Source organism: Carcharodon carcharias, chromosome 17, assembly GCF_017639515.1.
Source record: "Carcharodon carcharias isolate sCarCar2 chromosome 17, sCarCar2.pri, whole genome shotgun sequence".
In the NCBI taxonomy this organism is placed as follows: Eukaryota; Metazoa; Chordata; class Chondrichthyes; order Lamniformes; family Lamnidae; genus Carcharodon; species Carcharodon carcharias.
The window spans coordinates 5,869,170-5,890,220 of record NC_054483.1 but is presented as its reverse complement, the minus strand read 5'-3'; the positions used below and the strand labels follow the sequence as shown (position 1 = coordinate 5,890,220).

At 52.2% G+C, this 21,051-nt stretch overlaps 1 protein-coding gene across 5 annotated transcripts in view; it reads left to right on the top strand.

The window, feature by feature from the left end:
- Positions 1-11,758: 11,758 nt before the first annotated feature.
- Positions 11,759-21,051, top strand: part of LOC121289776 (LIM domain-binding protein 1-like) — an 81,425-nt gene continuing 72,132 nt past the window's right edge. For 4 of the 5 annotated variants that reach the window (XM_041209553.1, XM_041209554.1, XM_041209552.1 and 1 more), the window contains exon 1: positions 11,759-11,820. The gene's annotated coding sequence lies outside the window, so the exon portion shown is untranslated. The remainder of the gene's footprint in view (positions 11,821-21,051) is intronic. The other variant, XM_041209551.1, reaches the window with a different exon arrangement.

Here is a 21,051-nt window from a genome sequence, read left to right as displayed (position 1 = left end):
AGGAATCGAAATAGGCTAAAAGGTAGAGATAAAACAATGGATGGAAATACATTTAAAAATAATAGAAATAGGTGGGAAAAATCTATATAAATTATTGGGAAAAAAAGAGGGGGATCGGAAAGGGGGTGGGGATGGAGGAGAGAGTTCATGATCTAAAACTGTTGAACTCAATATTCAGTCCGGAAGTGCCTAGTCAGAAGATGAGGTGCTGATCCTCCAGGCATACAGGCACTGGAGAAAGTAGTGTCCTTTTACCTTTGAACTTGATAAATGTTTAAAAACAAAGAAAATAAAAATCAGAGATGGGTGGAGAGGCTGCCAGTCCAAGGATCACCCAGTTGGGTAATGAATTTCCGATTTCCAACTGGTGCAGAAAAGTGAGGTGCCCACAAGGGTGGGCATCTTGAGGGACCAAGAGCAGCAGGGACATGGCAGTTGGCAGCAACAGCTCGCAAGGTGGCATCTCCCGGCATGTATCTCAACCAGGTCCGGTGTAATTAATATCAGCACCTTCCCAACTCAGTGTGAATCTTATAAGGTGCTCCGTATCTTGCAATGCCCACCAGTTACAGAAGGCATCAAAGACACTGCCAGATTGTCCCTTGTCTGGACCCCTGGTTAAGTTGCTGATGAAGGTCTGGCTGTGCTAAACTCATCAGTAGTTTCCTTCGAGCCTGACTCGCTCGGTGTCCCCAGCATTTCCTGTTCCCAATTTCTCCCAGCTCCGGCCCTCGCTGTGCACCTTTGGTGTTGGGCACCTGCCAGGCTAGCGGAGAATGTTAGAATTAAAGACCGTAGCAACATGAAACAAAGGCAGAATTGCATTGCTGGAGCACCTTTCGCAACCTCAGGTCATCTCAAATCGCGTTCCAGTCAATATGTAGACTGTTGCAATGCAACACACGGTTGTTTGTCCCAGAAACAGCAATGTTACACTAACCAGGTCATCTGTTTTAGTGATCATTGTTGGTTAAGGGGTAAATATTAGCCCAGGACACTGGGGAAAACTCATTTTCTTGGGTGCTCCACTGAAATATCAGCCTATCCATTGAAAAGGGTGACAGGTTTCCTGCAGTCAGGTCTTCCAACAAGTTAATAGCCCCAAGGCAGCCTTCAGTTTTTCTGTATCAGTTGCAAATAGTAACTCAGACCTCCTGTAAATACCTTTTTAAAAATTCATTGGATGTGGCCATCACTGGTTAGGTCAACATTTATTTCCCCTCCCTAACTACCCTTGTTCAGGGGGCACTTAAGAGTCACCCACATTCCTGTGGCCAGGCAGCAGGTTTCCTTCCCTAAAGAGGCATTAGTGAACCAGATGGGCTTTTACAACCAAGGCTTCATAGTCATCATTAGACTTTTAATTCCAGATTTCAAATTCCACCATCTGCTATAGCAGGATTTGAACCCAGGTTCCCAGAGCATTACCCTGGGTCTCTGGAGCACGAATCCAGCAATAACACCACTACGCTATCACCTCCCCCACTAACATGACTGGAAGACTGAATCCAGAAGGGAAAATGCTGCGGGAAGATAACACCTTGTAGGTCCAAACATGACAGAGATGAAAGAAAAATTCAGGTTTCCAGTGCATGCCTGTGTTACAACTGCAGCTGATGTTAGTGCTGAACAAGCCAGATCTCAGATTAGTCATAGAGTCATACAGCACAGAAACAGGCCCTTCGGCCCATCATGTCTGTGCCGGCCATTCTAATCCCATTTTCCAGCACTTGACCCATAGCCCTGTACGCTCTGGCGTTTCAAGTGCTCACCTAAATACTTCTTAAATGTTGTGAGGGTTCCCACCTCTACCACCCCCTCAGGCAGCGAGTTCCAGATTCCAACCACCCTCTGGGTGAAAAAGTCTTTCCTCAAATCCTCTCTTTTCTCCATATGCCCCTTACCTTAAACCTTTGCCCCCTGGTTATTGACCCCTCCACTAAGGGGAGAAGTTTTTTCCTATTTACCCTATCTATGCCCCTCATAATTTTGTATACATCTATCAGCCTCAGCCTTCTCTGCTCTAAGGAAAACAACCCCAGCCTATCCAGTCTCTCTTCATAGCTGAAACACTCCAGCCCAGGCAACATGCTGGTGAATCTCCTCTGTGCCCTCTCTAGTGCAATCACACCCATTGAAATCCGCCTCATCTGATCATAATTAGAGTCATAGAGGTTTACAGCACAGAAAAAGGCCCTTCGGCCCATCGAGTCTGCACCGGTCAAACAAGTACCTAACTATTCTAATCCCATTTTCCAGCACTAGGCCCATGGCCTTGTATCCCATGGCATCGCAAGTGCACATCCAAGTACTTCTTAAATGTTATGAGGGTTTCTGCCTCTACCACACTTTCAGGCAGTGAGTTCCAGATTCCCACCACCCTCTGGGTGAAAAAATTCTTCCTCACATCCCCTCTAAACCTCCTGCCCCTTACCTTAAATCTATGCCCCCTGGTTATTGATCCCTCCACCAAGGGGAAAAGTTCCTTCCTGTCTACCCTATCTACGCCCCTCATAATTTTATACATCTCAATCATGTCCCCCCTCAATCTCCTCTGCTCCAAGGAAAATAATCCCAGTCTATCCAATCTCTCCTCATAACTAAAACTCTCCAGCCCAGGCAACATCCTGGTAAATCTCCTCGGCACTCTCTCTAGTGCAATCACATCCTTCCTATAATGTGAATTCCAGAACTGCATGCAATACTCTAGCTGTGGCCTAACCAGTATTTTATACAGTTCCAGCATAACCTCCCTGCTCTTATATTCTAAGCCTCGGCTAATAAAGGCAACTATCCTATATGCCTCAGCAGGTCTGGCAGCATCGGCGGAGAAGAAAAGAGTTGAAGTTTCGAGTCCTCATGACCCTTCGACAGAACTTGAGTTCGAGTCCAAGAAAGAGTTGAAATATAAGCTGGTTTAAGGTGTGTGTGTGGGGGGCGGAGAGATAGAGAGAGAGAGAGGTGGAGGGGGGGGGGTGGTGTGGTTGTAGGGACAAACAAGCAGTGATAGAAGCAGATCATCAAAAGATGTCAACGACAATAGTACAATAGAACATATAGGTGTTAAAGTTAAAGTTGGTGATATTATCTAAACGAATGTGCTAATTAAGAATGGATGGTAGGGCACTCAAGGTATAGCTCTAGTGGGGGTTTTTTTTAAATTTTTTTTTATTTTTATTTTTTTTTATAATGGAAATAGGTGGGAAAAGGAAAATCTTTACAATTTATTGGAAAAAAAAGGAAGGGGGAAAAAAAAACCCACTAGAGCTATACCTTGAGTGCCCTACCATCCATTCTTAATTAGCACATTCGTTTAGATAATATCACCAACTTTAACTTTAACACCTATGTGTTCTATTGTACTATTGTCGTTGACATCTTTTGATGATCTGCTTCTATCACTGCTTGTTTGTCCCTACAACCACACCCCCCCTCCACCTCTCTCTCTCTATCTCTCCACCCCCCACACACATACCTTAAACCAGCTTATATTTCAACTCTTTCTTGGACTCGAACTCAAGTTCTGTCGAAGGGTCATGAGGACTCGAAACGTCAACTCTTTTCTTCTCCACCGATGCTGCCAGACCTGCTGAGTTTTTCCAGGTAATTCTGTTTTTGTTTTGGATTTCCAGCATCCGCAGTTTTTTTGTTTTTATCCTATATGCCTTCTTAACCATCTTATCTATCTGTCCCGCTACCTCAAGGGACCGGTGGACATGCACACCAAGGTCCCTCTGATCCTCAGTACTTCCCAGAGTCCTACCATTCATCATGTATTCCCGTACCTTGTATGTCTCGCCCAACTGCATCACCTCACACTTATTCTGGTTAAATTCCATTTGCCACTGATCAGCCCATCTGTATCCTCCTGTAATCTAAGGCTATCCTTCTCACTATTTACCACCCCACCAATTTTTGTGTCATCTGCAAACTTACTGATCAACTCTCCTACATTCAAGTCTAAATCGTTTATATATACCACAAACAGCAAGGGACCCAACACTGATCCCTGTGGAACCCCATTGGGCACAGGCACCCAGTCACAAAAACACCCCTCGGCCATTACCCTCTGCTTCCTGCCACTCAGCCAACTCTGGATCCAATTTGCCCTGGATCCCATGGGCTCTTACCTTCATTATCAGTCCCCCATATGGGACTTTATCAAAAGCCTTGCTGAAGTCCAAGTAGAACACATCAAATGCATTGCCCTCATCTACACACCTGGTCACCTCTTCGAAAAATTCAATCAAATTTCAATCAGATTCTCTTAGGATGCTGTAGAAATGAAGAGGGAAAGCTACTGAACACAAAAGCACAGGACTCCAGTGATAACTTTTAAAATTTGAAGAATTAAAATGTTTATTAAAAGATAGGAAAGATAAAACTTAAACACAGATAAAGTAAAAGATACATGGTTAGAAAAACCTTGCAAAATAATCCCCAAAATGCTTTATCAAAGATACACATTAAAACTATCTTTTTAGCAACAACCCTTATAGATTTTTAACCATAAAATCCAAGAAATATTACCCAAACTGAGAAATTGCTTTCACTTTGAACAAAAATGCAATCCATGACTTCCCAGGACAAACACACACTGCTGTAGCTCTTCCAAAGGGAGATCAAAAAATAAAAACTGCTTCGCAGGATGAATAGTCTCCAGGCCCAAAACAGAGTTGCTTCTTTCAATTAAATGACAGAGTTTCTAGGACATTCCACACACACAGGAGTTGGCTTTCAGTGGGATTCCCCCCCCCCACCCCCAAGTTGAAACCATTTTCATAAATACCCTTTCACCCCTTTCATCTTCGATCTCCATTGTCTTTAAATATCTCTTTGAAAACTCGGGTTCCCAGATATTAAAACCTTACATGCTCCTATTTTATCTCTATTTTGGGTCAATAAAATTTAAAACACCTGCCCTGTTTACTCACCAATCTCCTGTAAAATGCACATGCTTTTTAGCGCCTTTAAGACTGCTTTGAAATGTAACAGCTACAAATCAATTTCGAAACTTATCCCCAAATGCTAAATTCAGATCTACTCTGTTTCCTTGTAAGTTTACACCCACCAGTAGACCTCAATACAAAATGCAAGAAGATAACACCTTTCGTTTCTCATCCCTTAAATTCTACAGGCAATCTGACTCCAACAGCCTCACCTCTGACAGACACAGCTTACTCTTAATGACACATAAACACAGAAATATAAAAATAAACACATATCATCGCACCTGTAATGTTAACTTGCTGCTCTCTCCACAGATGCTGAGCGTTACTATTACATTCTATTTTGGCTTAACGTTTACTTTCTTTAACCTGAGGTGCAGAGGGATCTGGGTGTCCTAGTGCATGAATCACAAAAGGTTAGTATGCAGGCACAGCAGGTCATTAGGAAAGCTAATAGAATGTTATCGTTTATTGAGGGCAATTGAATACAAAAGTAGGGAGGTTATGCTTCAGTTATACAGGGTATTGGCGAGATCACATCTGGAGTACTGTGTACAGTATTGGTCTCATTAGTTAAGGAAAGATGTAAATGCGTGGGAAGCAGTTTAGAGAAGGTTTACCAGACTAAAACCTGGAATGGGTGGGTTGTCATATGAGGGAAGGTTGGACAGGTTAGGCTTGTATCTACTGGAGTTTAGAAGAGTAAGAGGCGACTTGATTGAAACCTCTAAAATCCTGAGAGGACTTGACAGTCTGGATGTGGAGAGGATGTTTCCCCTTGTGGGAGAATCTAGAACTAAGAACTGTTCGAAAAAAAGGGGTTGCCTATTTAGGACAGAGATGAGGAGAGTTTTTTTCTCACAGAGGGTTGAGAGACTTTGAAAACTTCTTCCTCAAAAGGTGGTTGAGGCAGAGTCTTTGAACATTTTTAAGGCCAGGGGTAGGTAGAGTCTTGATAAACAAGGGGATAAAAGACTATCGGGGGTGGGCAGGAAAGTGGAGTTGAGGCTGCAATCAGATCAGCCATGATCTTGTTGAATGGTGGAGCAGGCTCGAGGGGCTTAATGGCCTACTCCTGCTCCTAATTCATATGTTCGTATATTTAAGTATATAATGGTAGACGCTTTCTTGCAAGTCCCTATTTGAGGCTGAAGGGCTTCAGCTTATTGAATAGCCCTCTGAACTTAGAGGCTGGATGACTCCCTCGTGTTTCAGCTACCAGAATGTGACAGAGTACATTTGTATAGTGCCTCTAAGGTAGTAAAACATCCCAAAGAGCCGGAAGGATAATGCAAGACTTCCTCCTTTCCAGGAACTGGAGCTCAGCAAGAGCCAATATCATGGAGGTCAAAGATTCATTGTAGCACAGGAGGAGGCTATTCGGCCCATTGAGTCCATGCTGGCTCTCTGTCGAGCAACCCAGTCACTCCCATTCCCGCTCTACCCCCGCAGCCCTGCAAGTTTATTTCCTTCAAGTACCCGTCTAAAATTTCCTTTTGAAATCATTCATCGTCTCCGCTTCCACTGAGTTCCAGCTCATTCCCACTCGGTGTGTAAAAAAAAGTTCCTCCTCACATCTTCTCCCACTGTATCTCTCACCCAAAACCTGAAACCTGTGTCCCCCTAAGCCCTTGTACCTTTACTTTGTCCACCTTAGTTTATAAGAATGAGAGGTGATCTTATTGAAGCAGAGAGGATTCCAAAGGAGGCTTGACAGAATGGATGCGGAGAAGATGTTTCTCCTTGTGGGGGAATCTGGAACTAGGGGGCACAGTTTCCAAACAAGGGGTCTCCCATTTAAGATGGAGACGAGGGGGAATCCTTTCTCTCAGGGTGTTGTTGATCTGTGTAATTCTCTTCCCCAGAGAACAGTGGGGGCTGGGTCATTGGATATATTCAAGGCTGAGTTGGAGAGATTTTTGATCGACAAGGGAGCCAAAGGGACAGGCAAGAAAGTGGAGTTAAGGCCACGATCAGATCTTATCTAAACCTGTGTGCCATGAGAAACAAAAGAAAAAAGAGCAGTAAGTTACAGCGTTTTGGAAGTTGTTATATTAAGAGCAAACTATTAGGTCCTGCAGAACTGATTGGCAATGCACATAACGTAACCAAATGAAGGTTCACAGCATGAGGTATGTGGGGAGAGACAGACGTGACTCAGGAAGTTAACAGGGAGCTTGGCGATCGAGAACAATTGGCCGGAGAGGTTGGTGAGGGCTCACTAAAATCAGTTGTGCCGCCTCGATATACTCTCCTGATCTGTGCTGCAAGCGTAAATGAACAAAACCCCTATGTCAGGACAGACAGCCGTTTCTGAAAGACTTGGTCGTGTGGTTGAAACGTGGGTCTGCCCCCATGAGAAGCCCAAAGGATAGCAAGTTCGAGAGATGGGCACAACCTTCAGGCCTGTTGGAGTGTGCTTGTTGGTGCAAAGGTTTCATAAAAGTTAAGAAAAATTACCTCAGCTGCATTGGCACTGCTGCACAGTTAAGCTAACTGCACTTGGGCTCCTGCACACTCAGGTCTGCGGCATTGGGACTAATGCACACTCAGTTTGGCTGCACTGGGGCTGATGCACGCTCAGTCTGACTGCATTGGGACCAAAGCACTCTCAGACTGACTGCATTGGGCCTGATGCACACACAGTTTGGCAGCATTGGGACTGATGCAAACTCCGTCCTGCTGCATTGGAGCATCTGCACATTCAGACTGGCAGCATTGGAACTCCTGCAGACTCAGACTGGCAGCATTGGGGCTGATGTGCACACAGTCTGGCTGAATTGGGGCCAATGCACACTCAAACTGGCTGCATTGGGGCTGACATGCTCAGCCTGGCTGCATTGGGGCTGGTGACCACTCAGCATGGTGACATCGGTGCTGGTGCATCATCAGACTGGTTGCATTGGTGCTGATGCACACTCAGACTGGCTGCATTGGGGCTGATGCACAATCAGATGGGCTGCATTGGAACTCCTGCAGATTCAGACTGGCAGCATTGGAACTTCTTCATAATCAGACTGGCTGCTTTGGGACTCTTGCACACTCAGGTAGTCTGCATCAGGGCTGATGTGCAGATGTGTAGTCTGGCTACATTGGGCCGGTGCATACTCAGGCTGGTACATTGGAGCCAACATGCTCAGTCTGGCTAATGCACACTCAGCCTGACTGCATCAGTGCTGATACACACTCAAATAGGTTGCATTGGTGCAGTTGCACACTCATTCTGTCTGCATTGATGCTGGTGCACCATCAGACTGGCTGCATTTGTGCTTATGCACACCCAGACTGGCTGCATTGGGGCTGATGCACAATCCAGATGCCTGCATGGGGCTGATGCATGGTCAGCTGGACTGCATTGAGGCTGATGCACACCAAGCTAGGCTGCATCGGTGCTGATGCACACTAAGACTGTCTGCACTGGGGCTGATGTACACTCAGACTGGCTGAATTGAGGCTGTCACACACTCAGGCAGACTGCATTGGGGCTGATGCACACACAGACTGTCTGCATTGGGGCTGGTAAACACTCAGACTGCCTGCATTGGGGCTGATGCACACTCAGACTGGCTGCATTGGAACTCCTGCACATTCAGACTGTAGCATTTGAACTCCTGCAGACTCAGACTGGTTGCATTGGGGCTCCAGCACACTCAGACAGGCTGCATCAGGGCTGATGTGCACACAATCTGGCTGCATTGGCACAATCAGACATGCTGCATTGGGGCTAATGTATGCTCAGACTGACTGCATTGTGGCTGATGAAGACTCAAACTGGCAGCATTGGGGCGGATGCAGACTCAGACTGGTTGCATGGAGGCTGATATACACTCAGGCAGGCTGCATAGGGCTGATGCACACTCAGACTGGCTGCAATGGGACTCCTGCACACTCAGGCAGACTGCATCAGAGCTGATTTCACAGCCTGGCTGCATTGGGGCCGATAAACACTCAGATTGGTTGCCTTGGGGCTGACACATGCTTTGTTTGCCTGCATTGCAGCTAAAGCTTACTCAAACTGTCTGCATTGGGACTGATGCACACACAGTGTGGTTGCACTGGGGCTGATGCACTCATAGCTTGGCTGAATTGGGACTGATGCACACAGACTGGCTGATGCACACTCAGACTGGCTGCATTCGGGCTGATGCACATGCAGCCTGGCAGCATTGGGGTTGACGCACATGCAGCCTGGCAGCATTGGGGTTGATGCACACGCAGCGTGCACACTGATCCATGCACAGCATGGTAGCACTGGGGCTGATGTGCACACAGTGTGGCTGCATTGCGGCTGATGTACACGCAGCCTGGCAGCATTGGGGCTCATGTACATGCAGCATGGTTGCATTGGGGCTGATGCACACGCAGCGTGGTAGCACTGGGGTTGATGCACATGCAGCCTGGTTGCACTGGGTCTGATGCACGCGCAGCCTGGTTAAACTGGGGGTGGTGCACGCGCAGCCTGGTTGCATTGGGGCTGATGCACATGCAGCGTGGTTGCATTGGGGCTGATGCACGCACAGCATTGTTGCATTGGGGCTGATGCAAGCGCAGCCTGCTTGCACTGGGGCTGATGCACGCGCAGCCGGGTTGCACTGGGGCTGATGCACGTGCAGCCTGGTTGCACTGGGGCTGATGCATGCACAGCCTGGTTGCACTGGGGCTGATGTACGCAGAGCGTGGTTGCACTGGGGTTGATGCACGCGCAGCCTGGTTGCACTGGGGCTGATGTACGCGCTGCCTGGTTGCACGGGGGCTGATGCACGCAGAGCATGGTTGCACTGGGGCTGATGCACACGTTGCCTGGTTGCGCTGGGGCTGATGCACGCACTGCCTGGTTGCACTGGGGCTGATGCACGCGCAACCTGGTTGCACTTGCGGCTGATGCACGCGCAGCCTGGTTGCACTGGGGCTGATGCACGTGCAGCCTGGTTTGCATTGGGGCTGATGCATGCGCAGTGTGGTTGCACTGGGGCTAATGTACGCGCTGCCTGGTTGCACTAGGGCTGATGCACGCAGAGCGTGGCCTGGTTGCACTGGGGCTGATGCACGCGCTGCCTGGTTGCACTGGGGCTGATGCACGTGCAGCCTGGTTGCACTTGGGGCTGATGCATGCGCAGCCTGGTTGCATTGGGACTGATGCACGGCAGCATAGTTGCATTGGGGCTGATGCACGGGCAGCCTGGTTTGCACTGGGGCTGATGCAAGCACAGCCTGCTTGCACTGGGGCTGATGCACGCACAGCCTGGTTGCATTGGGGCTAATGCACATGCAGCATGGTTGCACTGGGGCTGATGCACGCGCTGCCTGGTTGCATTGGGGCTGATGCACATGCAGCATGGTTGCAATGGGGCTGATGCATGCACAGCATTGTTGCATTGGGGCTGATGCACGGGCAGCCTGGTTTGCACTGGGGCTGATGCAAGCGCAGCCGGGTTGCACTGGGGCTGATGCACGCGCAGCCTGGTTGCACTGGGGCTGATGCATGCACAGCCTGGTTGCACTGGGGCTGATGTACGCAGAGCGTGGTTGCACTGGGGCTGATGCATGCTTAGTCGGGTTGCACTGGGGCTGATGCACGCGCAGCCTGGTTGCACTGGGGCTGATGCACGCACAGCCGGGTTGCACTGGGGCTGATGCACGCGCAGCCTGGTTGCACTGGGGCTGATGCATGCACAGCCTGGTTGCACTGGGGCTGATGTACGCAGAGCGTGGTTGCACTGGGGCTGATGCATGCGCAGCCTGGTTGCACTGGGGCTGATGTACGCGCTGCCTGGTTGCACGGGGGTTGATGCACGCAGAACATGGTTGCACTGGGGCTGATGCATGCGCTGGGGCTGATGCACGCACTGCCTGGTTGCACTGGGGCTGATGCACGCGCAAGCTGGTTGCACTTGGGGCTGATGCACGTGCAGCCTGGTTGCACTGGGGCTGATGCACGCGCAGCCTGGTTTGCATTGGGGCTGATGCACGCGCAGTGTGGTTGCACTGGGGCTAATGTACGTGCTGCCTGGTTGCACTAGGGCTGATGCACGCAGAGTGTGGCCTGGTTGCACTTGGGGCTGATGCATGTGCAGCCTGGTTGCATTGGGACTGATGCACGGCAGCATAGTTGCATTGGGGCTGATGCACGGGCAGCCTGGTTTGCACTGGGGCTGATGCAAGCACAGCCTGGTTGCACTGGGGCTGATGCATGCACAGCCGGGTTGCACTGGGGCTGATGCACACGCAGCCTGGTTGCATTGGGGCTGATGCACGTGCAGTGTGGTTGCACGGGGGCTGATGCATGCGCAGCCTGGTTGCACTGGGGCTGATGCACACGCTGCCTAGTTGCACTGGGGCTGATGCATACACAGCCTGGTTGCACTGAGGCTGATGCACGTACAGTGTGGTTGCACTGGGGCTGATGCACATGCTGCCTGGTTGCACTGGGGCTGATGCAGGTGCTGCCTGGTTGCACTGGGGCTGATGCATGCGCAGCCTGTTTGCACTGGCGTTGATGCACGTGCAGCCTAGTTGCACTTGGGGCTGATGCACGCGCTGCCTAGTTGCACTGGGGCTGATGCACATGCAGCTTGGTTGTACTGGGGCTGATGCACGTGCAGCCTGGTTGCACTGGGGCTGATGCATGCGCTGCCTGGTTGCTCTGGGGCTGATGCAGGTGCTGCCTGGTTGCACTGGGGCTGATGCATGTGCAGCTTGTTTGCAATAGGGCTGATGCACGCGCAGCCTGGTTGCACTGGGGCTGATGCACGCGCAGCCCGGTTGCATTGGGGCAGATGCACGGAAAGCCTGTTTGCACTGAGGCTGCGCGCGCAGCGATGGTAATTTCCGCCGGAAGTTGGTGTCGAGTGGAGTCGATTTGGGAAAGAAGGTGAGAAAAACCTGAGAGAGAGAGAGAAAACCCGGGGGGAGAGAGACAGAGAGAACCCGGGGAGAGAGAGAGAGAGAAAACCCGGGGGGAGAGAGAGAGAGAAAACCCGGGGAGAGAGAGAGAGAGAGAGAGAGAAAACCCGGGGAGAGAGAGAGAGAGAAAACCCGGGGAGAGAGAGAGAGAGAGAGAGAGAAAACCCGGGGAGAGAGAGAGAGAGAAAACCCGGGGAGAGAGAGAGAGAGAGAACCCGGGGAGAGAGAGAGAGAGAGAACCCGGGGGGAGAGAGAGAGAGAAAACCCGGGGAGAGAGACAGAGAGAAAACCCGGGGAGAGAGAGAGAGAGAGAACCCGGGGGGAGAGAGAGAGAGAAAACCCGGGGAGAGAGAGAGAGAGAGAAAACCCGGGGAGAGAGAGACAGAGAGAACCCGGGGAGAGAGAGAGAGATAAAACCCGGGGGGAGAGAGACAGAGAGAACCCGGGGAGAGAGAGAGAGATAAAACCCGGGGGGAGAGGGTGAGAGAGAGAAAACCCGGGGGGAGAGAGAGAGAGAAAACCCGGGGGGAGAGGGTGAGAGAGAGAAAACCCGGGGGGAGAGAGACAGAGAGAACCCGGGGAGAGAGAGAGAGATAAAACCCGGGGAGAGAGAGAGAGAGAAAACCCGGGGAGAGAGAGAGAGAGAGAAAACCCGGGGAGAGAGAGAGAGAGAGAAAACCCGGGGAGAGAGAGAGAGAGAAAACCCGGGGAGCGAGAGAGAGAACCCGGGGAGAGAGAGAGAGAGAAAACCTGGGGAGAGAGAGAGAGAAAACCCGGGGAGCGAGAGAGAGAAAACCCGGGGAGAGAGAGAGAGAGAGAAAACCCGGGGAGAGAGAGAGAGAGAAAACCCGGGGAGCGAGAGAGAGAACCCGGGGAGAGAGAGAGAGAGAAAACCTGGGGAGAGAGAGAGAGAAAACCCGGGGAGCGAGAGAGAAAACCCGGGGAGAGAGAGAGAGAGAAAACCTGGGGAGAGGCAGAGAGAAAACATGGGGGGAGAGAGTGAGAAAGAGAGAAAACCCAGGGGAGAGAGAGAGAGACAGAGAGAAAACCCGGGGAGAGGCAGAGAGAAAACATGGGGGGAGAGAGTGAGAAAGAGAGAAAACCCAGGGGAGAGAGAGAGAGAGAGCGAGAAAACCCGGGGAGAGAGAGAGAAAACCCGGGGAGAGAGAGAGAGAGAAAACCCGGGGAGAGAGAGAGAGAGAAAACCCGGGGAGAGAGAGAGAGATAAAACCCGGGGAGAGAGAGAGAGAGAAAACCCGGGGAGAGAGAGAGAGAGAGAAAACCCGGGGAGAGAGAGAGAGAGAGAAAACCCGGGGAGAGAGAGAGAGAGAAAACCCGGGGAGCGAGAGAGAGAACCCGGGGAGAGAGAGAGAGAGAAAACCTGGGGGGAGAGAGAGAGAAAACCCGGGGAGCGAGAGAGAAAACCCGGGGAGAGAGAGAGAGAGAAAACCTGGGGAGAGGCAGAGAGAAAACATGGGGGGAGAGAGTGAGAAAGAGAGAAAACCCAGGGGAGAGAGAGAGAGAGAGAGAGAAAACCCGGGGAGAGGCAGAGAGAAAACATGGGGGGAGAGAGTGAGAAAGAGAGAAAACCCAGGGGAGAGAGAGAGAGAGAGAGAGAAAACCCGGGGAGAGAGAAAGAGAGAAAAGCCGGGAGGAGAGAGAGAAACCCCGGGGAGAGAGAGAGAGAGAAAACCCGGGGGGAGAGAGAGAGAGAAAACCTGAGGAGAGAGAGAGAAAACCTGAGGAGAGAGAGAAAACCCGTGGGGAGAGAGTGAGAGAGAAAACCCGGGGAGAGGGAGAGAGAAAACCAGGGTGGAGAAAGTGAGAGAGAAAACCCAGGGAGAGAGAGAGAGAGAGAGAGAAAACCCGGGGAGAGAGAAAGAGAGAAAAGCCGGGAGGAGAGAGAGACCAAACCCGGGGAGAGAGAGAGAGAGAAACCCCGGGGAGAGAGAGAGAGAGAAAACCCGGGGAGAGAGAGAGAGAGAGAGAAAACCCGGGGAGAGAGAGACAGAGAGAAAACCCGGGGAGAGAGAGAGTGAGAACCCGGGGAGAGAGAGAGAGAGAGAGAGAGAACACCCGGGGAGAGAGAGAGAGAGAAAACCCGGGGAGAGAGAGACAGAGAGAAAACCCGGGGAGAGGCAGAGAGAAAACATGGGGGGAGAGAGTGAGAAAGAGAGAAAACCCGGGGGAGAGAGAGAGAGAGAGAAAACCCGGGGAGAGAGAAAGAGAGAAAAGCCGGGAGGAGAGAGAGACCAAACCCGGGGAGAGAGAGAGAGAGACACCCCGGGGAGAGAGAGAGAGAGAAAACCCGGGGAGAGAGAGAGAGAGAAAACCTGAGGAGAGAGAGAGAAAACCTGAGGAGAGAGAGAAAACCCGTGGGGAGAGAGTGAGAGAGAAAACCCGGGGAGAGGGAGAGAGAAAACCAGGGTGGAGAAAGTGAGAGAGAAAACCCAGGGAGAGAGAGAGAGAGAGAGAGAGAAAACCCGGGGAGAGAGAAAGAGAGAAAAGCCGGGAGGAGAGAGAGACCAAACCCGGGGAGAGAGAGAGAGAGAAACCCCGGGGAGAGAGAGAGAGAGAAAACCTGAGGAGAGAGAGAGAAAACCTGAGGAGAGAGAGAGAAAACCTGAGGAGAGAGAGAAAACCCGTGGGGAGAGAGTGAGAGAGAAAACCCGGGGAGAGGGAGAGAGAAAACCAGGGTGGAGAAAGTGAGAGAGAAAACCCAGGGAGAGAGAGAGAGAAAACCTGGGGAGAGAGAGAGAGAGAGAGAAAACCCGGGGAGAGAGAGAGAGAGAGAGAAAACCCGGGGAGAGAGAGAGAAAACCCGGGGAGAGAGAGAGTGAGAGAAAACCCGGGGAGAGAGTGAGAGAAAACCCTGGGAGAGAGAGAAAGAGAACCCGGGGAGAGAGAGAGAGAGAACCCGGGGAGAGAGAGAGAGAGAGAAAACTACGGGGGAGAGATGGAGAGGGAGAGAGAGAAAGCCCGGGGAGAGAGAGAGAGAGAAAGCCCGGGGAGAGAGAGAGAGAGAAAACCCAGCGGGAGAGAAAGAGAGAGAGAAAACCCGGGGAGAGAGAGAGAGAGAGAAAACCCGGGGAGAGAGAGAGAGAGAGAAAACCCGGGGAGAGAGAGACAGAGAGAAAACCCGGGGGGGAGAGAGAGAGAGAAAACTACGGGGGAGAGATGGAGAGAGAGAGAGAGAGAAAGCCCCGGGAGAGAGAGAAAACCCGGGGGAGAGAGAGAGCGAGAAAACCCGGGGGGAGAGAGAGGGAGAGAAAATCCGGGGAGAGAGAGAGAGAAAACCCGGGGAGAGAGAGAGAGAAAACCCGGGGAGAGAGAGAGAGAGAGAAAACCACGGGGGAGAGATAGAGAGAGAGAGAAAACCCGGGGGCAGAGAGAGAGAGTGAAAACCCGGGGGGAGAGAGAGAGAGAAAACCCGGGGGGAGAGAGAGAGAGAGAGAGAAAACCCGGGGAGAGAGAGAGAGAGAGAAAACCTGAGGAGAGAGAGAGAGAAAACCCGGGGAGAGGGAGAAAGAAATCCCGGGGGGAGAGAGTGAGAGAGAAAACCCAGGGGGAGAGAGAGAGAAAACCCGGTGAGAGATAAAACCCGGGGAGCGAGAGAGAGAGAAAACCCGGGGGGGGGGGGGAGAGTGAGAGAGAAAACCCGGGGAGAGAGAGAGAGAGAAAACCCGGGGAGAGAGAGAGAGAGAGAAAACCCGGGGGCAGAGAGAGAGAGTGAAAACCCGGGGGGAGAGAGAGAGAGAAAACCCGGGGAGAGAGAGAGAGAAAACCCGGGTAGAGAGAGAGAAAACCCGGGGGCAGAGAGAGAGAGTGAAAACCCGGGGGGAGAGAGAGAGAGAAAACCCGGGGAGAGAGAGAGAGAAAACCCGGGGAGAGAGAGAGAGAGAGAGAAAACCCGGGGGGAGAGAGTGAGAGAGAAAACCCGGGGAGAGGGAGAAAGAAATCCCGGGAGGAGAGAGTGAGAGAGAAAACCCAGGGGGAGAGAGAGAGAAAACCCGGTGAGAGATAAAACCCGGGGAGCGAGAGAGAGAGAAAACCCGGGGAGAGAGAGAGAGAAAACCCGGGGAGAGAGAGAGAGAAAACCCGGGGAGAGAGAGAGAGAAAACCTGGGGTGCGAGAGAGAGAGGGAAAACCCGGGGAGAGAGAGAGAGAGAGAGAGAAAACCCAGGGAGAGAGAGAGAGAAAACCTGGGGAGAGAGAGAGAAAACCTGGGGAGAGAGAGAGAGAAAACCTGGGGGTAGAGAGCGAGAGAGAAAACCCGGGGAGAGAGAGAGAGAGAGAGAAAACCCGGGTAGAGAGAGAGAAAACCCGGGGAGAGAGAGAGAGAAAACCATGGGGGAGAGATAGAGAGAGAGAGAAAACCCGGGGGTGGGGGGGGGGGAGAGAGAGAGAAAACCCGGGGAGAGAGAGAGAGAGAGAGAGAACACCCGGGGAGAGAGAGAGAGAGAAAACCCGGGGAGAGAGAGACAGAGAGAAAACCCGGGGAGAGGCAGAGAGAAAACATGGGGGGAGAGAGTGAGAAAGAGAGAAAACCCAGGGGAGAGAGAGAGAGAGAGAGAGAAAACCCGGGGAGAGAGAAAGAGAGAAAAGCCGGGAGGAAAGAGAGACCAAACCCGGGGGGAGAGAGAGAGAGAAACCCCGGGGAGAGAGAGAGAGAGAAAACCATGGGGGAGAGAGTGAGAGAGAGAGAAAACCCGGGGGTGGGGGGGGGGGGGGGGAGAGAGAGAAAACCCGGGGAGAGAGAGAGAGAGAGAGAGAACACCCGGGGAGAGAGAGAGAGAGAAAACCCGGGGAGAGAGAGACAGAGAGAAAACCCGGGGAGAGGCAGAGAGAAAACATGGGGGGAGAGAGTGAGAAAGAGAGAAAACCCAGGGGAGAGAGAGAGATAGAGAGAGAAAACCCGGGGAGAGAGAAAGAGAGAAAAGCCGGGAGGAGAGAGAGAAACCCCGGGGAGAGAGAGAGAGAGAAAACCCGGGGAGAGAGAGAGAGAGAAAACCTGAGGAGAGAGAGAGAAAACCTGAGGAGAGAGAGAAAACCCGTGGGGAGAGAGTGAGAGAGAAAACCCGGGGAGAGGGAGAGAGAAAACCAGGGTGGAGAAAGTGAGAGAGAAAACCCAGGGAGAGAGAGAGAGAGAGAGAGAGAAAACCCGGGGAGAGAGAAAGAGAGAAAAGCCGGGAGGAGAGAGAGACCAAACCCGGGGAGAGAGAGAGAGAGAAACCCCGGGGAGAGAGAGAGAGAGAAAACCCGGGGAGAGAGAGAGAGAGAGAGAAAACCCGGGGAGAGAGAGACAGAGAGAAAACCCGGGGAGAGAGAGAGTGAGAACCCGGGGAGAGAGAGAGAGAGAGAGAGAGAGAGAACACCCGGGGAGAGAGAGAGAGAGAAAACCCGGGGAGAGAGAGACAGAGAGAAAACCCGGGGAGAGGCAGAGAGAAAACATGGGGGGAGAGAGTGAGAAAGAGAGAAAACCCGGGGGAGAGAGAGAGAGAGAGAAAACCCGGGGAGAGAGAAAGAGAGAAAAGCCGGGAGGAGAGAGAGACCAAACCCGGGGAGAGAGAGAGAGAGAAACCCCGGGGAGAGAGAGAGAGAGAAAACCCGGGGAGAGAGAGAGAGAGAAAACCTGAGGAGAGAGAGAGAAAACCTGAGGAGAGAGAGAAAACCCGTGGGGAGAGAGTGAGAGAGAAAACCCGGGGAGAGGGAGAGAGAAAACCAGGGTGGAGAAAGTGAGAGAGAAAACCCAGGGAGAGAGAGAGAGAGAGAGAGAGAAAACCCGGGGAGAGAGAAAGAGAGAAAAGCCGGGAGGAGAGAGAGACCAAACCCGGGGAGAGAGAGAGAGAGAAACCCCGGGGAGAGAGAGAGAAAACCTGAGGAGAGAGAGAGAAAACCTGAGGAGAGAGAGAGAAAACCTGAGGAGAGAGAGAAAACCCGTGGGGAGAGAGTGAGAGAGAAAACCCGGGGAGAGGGAGAGAGAAAACCAGGGTGGAGAAAGTGAGAGAGAAAACCCAGGGAGAGAGAGAGAGAAAACCTGGGGAGAGAGAGAGAGAGAGAGAAAACCCGGGGAGAGAGAGAGAGAGAGAGAAAACCCGGGGAGAGAGAGAGAAAACCCGGGGAGAGAGAGAGTGAGAGAAAACCCGGGGAGAGAGTGAGAGAAAACCCTGGGAGAGAGAGAAAGAGAACCCGGGGAGAGAGAGAGAGAGAACCCGGGGAGAGAGAGAGAGAGAGAGAAAACTACGGGGGAGAGATGGAGAGGGAGAGAGAGAAAGCCCGGGGAGAGAGAGAGAGAGAAAGCCCGGGGAGAGAGAGAGAGAGAAAACCCAGCGGGAGAGAAAGAGAGAGAGAAAACCCGGGGAGAGAGAGAGAGAGAGAAAACCCGGGGAGAGAGAGAGAGAGAGAAAACCCGGGGAGAGAGAGACAGAGAGAAAACCCGGGGGGGAGAGAGAGAGAGAAAACTACGGGGGAGAGATGGAGAGAGAGAGAGAGAGAAAGCCCCGGGAGAGAGAGAAAACCCGGGGGAGAGAGAGAGCGAGAAAACCCGGGGGGAGAGAGAGGGAGAGAAAACCCGGGGAGAGAGAGAGAGAAAACCCGGGGAGAGAGAGAGAGAAAACCCGGGGAGAGAGAGAGAGAGAGAAAACCACGGGGGAGAGATAGAGAGAGAGAGAAAACCCGGGGGCAGAGAGAGAGAGTGAAAACCCGGGGGGAGAGAGAGAGAGAAAACCCGGGGGGAGAGAGAGAGAGAGAGAGAGAAAACCCGGGGAGAGAGAGAGAGAGAGAAAACCTGAGGAGAGAGAGAGAGAAAACCCGGGGAGAGGGAGAAAGAAATCCCGGGGGGAGAGAGTGAGAGAGAAAACCCAGGGGGAGAGAGAGAGAAAACCCGGTGAGAGATAAAACCCGGGGAGCGAGAGAGAGAGAAAACCCGGGGGGTGGAGAGTGAGAGAGAAAACCCGGGGAGAGAGAGAGAGAGAAAACCCGGGGAGAGAGAGAGAGAGAGAAAACCCGGGGGCAGAGAGAGAGAGTGAAAACCCGGGGGGAGAGAGAGAGAGAAAACCCGGGGAGAGAGAGAGAGAAAACCCGGGGAGAGAGAGAGAGAGAGAAAACCCGGGGGCAGAGAGAGAGAGTGAAAACCCGGGGGGAGAGAGAGAGAGAAAACCCGGGGAGAGAGAGAGAGAGAAAACCCGGGGAGAGAGAGAGAGAGAGAGAAAACCTGAGGAGAGAGAGAGAGAAAACCCGGGGGGAGAGAGTGAGAGAGAAAACCCGGGGAGAGGGAGAAAGAAATCCCGGGAGGAGAGAGTGAGAGAGAAAACCCAGGGGGAGAGAGAGAGAAAACCCGGTGAGAGATAAAACCCGGGGAGCGAGAGAGAGAGAAAACCCGGGGAGAGAGAGAGAGAAAACCCGGGGAGAGAGAGAGAGAAAACCTGGGGTGCGAGAGAGAGAGGGAAAACCCGGGGAGAGAGAGAGAGAGAGAGAGAAAACCCAGGGAGAGAGAGAGAGAAAACCCGGGGAGAGAGAGAGAAAACCTGGGGAGAGAGAGAGAGAAAACCTGGGGGTAGAGAGCGAGAGAGAAAACCCGGGGAGAGAGAGAGAGAGAGAGAAAACCCGGGTAGAGAGAGAGAAAACCCGGGGAGAGAGAGAGAGAAAACCATGGGGGAGAGATAGAGAGAGAGAGAAAACCCGGGGGTGGGGGGGGGGGAGAGAGAGAGAAAACCCGGGGAGAGAGAGAGAGAGAGAGAGAACACCCGGGGAGAGAGAGAGAGAGAAAACCCGGGGAGAGAGAGACAGAGAGAAAACCCGGGGAGAGGCAGAGAGAAAACATGGGGGGAGAGAGTGAGAAAGAGAGAAAACCCAGGGGAGAGAGAGAGAGAGAGAGAGAAAACCCGGGGAGAGAGAAAGAGAGAAAAGCCGGGAGGAAAGAGAGACCAAACCCGGGGAGAGAGAGAGAGAGAAACCCCGGGGAGAGAGAGAGAGAGAAAACCATGGGGGAGAGATAGAGAGAGAGAGAAAACCCGGGGGTGGGGGGGGGGGGAGAGAGAGAGAAAACCCGGGGAGAGAGAGAGAGAGAGAGAGAACACCCGGGGAGAGAGAGAGAGAGAAAACCCGGGGAGAGAGAGACAGAGAGAAAACCCGGGGAGAGGCAGAGAGAAAACATGGGGGGAGAGAGTGAGAAAGAGAGAAAACCCAGGGGAGAGAGAGAGATAGAGAAAACCCGGGGAGAGAGAAAGAGAGAAAAGCCGGGAGGAGAGAGAGAAACCCCGGGGAGAGAGAGAGAGAGAAAACCCGGGGAGAGAGAGAGAGAGAAAACCTGAGGAGAGAGAGAGAAAACCTGAGGAGAGAGAGAAAACCCGTGGGGAGAGAGTGAGAGAGAAAACCCGGGGAGAGGGAGAGAGAAAACCAGGGTGGAGAAAGTGAGAGAGAAAACCCAGGGAGAGAGAGAGAGAGAGAGAGAGAAAACCCGGGGAGAGAGAAAGAGAGAAAAGCCGGGAGGAGAGAGAGACCAAACCCGGGGGAGAGAGAGAGAGAGAAACCCCGGGGAGAGAGAGAGAGAGAAAACCCGGGGGAGAGAGAGAGAGAGAGAGAAAACCCGGGGAGAGAGAGACAGAGAGAAAACCCGGGGAGAGAGAGAGTGAGAACCCGGGGAGAGAGAGAGAGAGAGAGAGAGAACACCCGGGGAGAGAGAGAGAGAGAAAACCCGGGGAGAGAGAGACAGAGAGAAAACCCGGGGAGAGGCAGAGAGAAAACATGGGGGGAGAGAGTGAGAAAGAGAGAAAACCCGGGGGAGAGAGAGAGAGAGAGAAAACCCGGGGAGAGAGAAAGAGAGAAAAGCCGGGAGGAGAGAGAGACCAAACCCGGGGAGAGAGAGAGAGAGAAACCCCGGGGAGAGAGAGAGAGAGAAAACCCGGGGAGAGAGAGAGAGAGAAAACCTGAGGAGAGAGAGAGAAAACCTGAGGAGAGAGAGAAAACCCGTGGGGAGAGAGTGAGAGAGAAAACCCGGGGAGAGGGAGAGAGAAAACCAGGGTGGAGAAAGTGAGAGAGAAAACCCAGGGAGAGAGAGAGAGTGAGAGAGAGAGAAAACCCGGGGAGAGAGAAAGAGAGAAAAGCCGGGAGGAGAGAGAGACCAAACCCGGGGAGAGAGAGAGAGAGAAACCCCGGGGAGAGAGAGAGAGAGAAAACCTGAGGAGAGAGAGAGAAAACC